Source organism: Notothenia coriiceps, unplaced genomic scaffold, assembly GCF_000735185.1.
Source record: "Notothenia coriiceps isolate Sejong01 unplaced genomic scaffold, NC01 NC01_scaffold00007976, whole genome shotgun sequence".
In the NCBI taxonomy this organism is placed as follows: domain Eukaryota; kingdom Metazoa; phylum Chordata; class Actinopteri; order Perciformes; family Nototheniidae; genus Notothenia; species Notothenia coriiceps.
This window is the reverse complement of record NW_011340677.1, coordinates 2-320: the sequence shown is the minus strand read 5'-3', so window position 1 is coordinate 320 and position 319 is coordinate 2.

Genomic DNA, 319 nt, shown 5'->3' with positions numbered 1-319 from the left:
TGTGTGTGTGTGTGTGTGTGTGTGTGTGTGTGTGTGTGTGTGTGTGTCTCTGTGTGTGTGTGTGTGTGTGTGTGTGTGTGTGTGTGTGTGTGTGTGTGTGTGTGTGTGTGTGTGTGTGTGTGTGTGTCTGTGTGTGTGTGTGTGTGTGTGTGTGTCTCTGTGTGTGTGTGTCTGTGTGTCTCTGTGTCTGTGTGTGTGTGTCTGTGTGTGTCTGTGTCTGTGTGTGTGTCTGTGTGTGTGTGTGTGTGTGTGTGTGTGTGTGTGTGTGTCTGTGTGTGTGTGTGTGTCTGTGTGTCTCTGTGTCTGTGTGTGTGTGTCT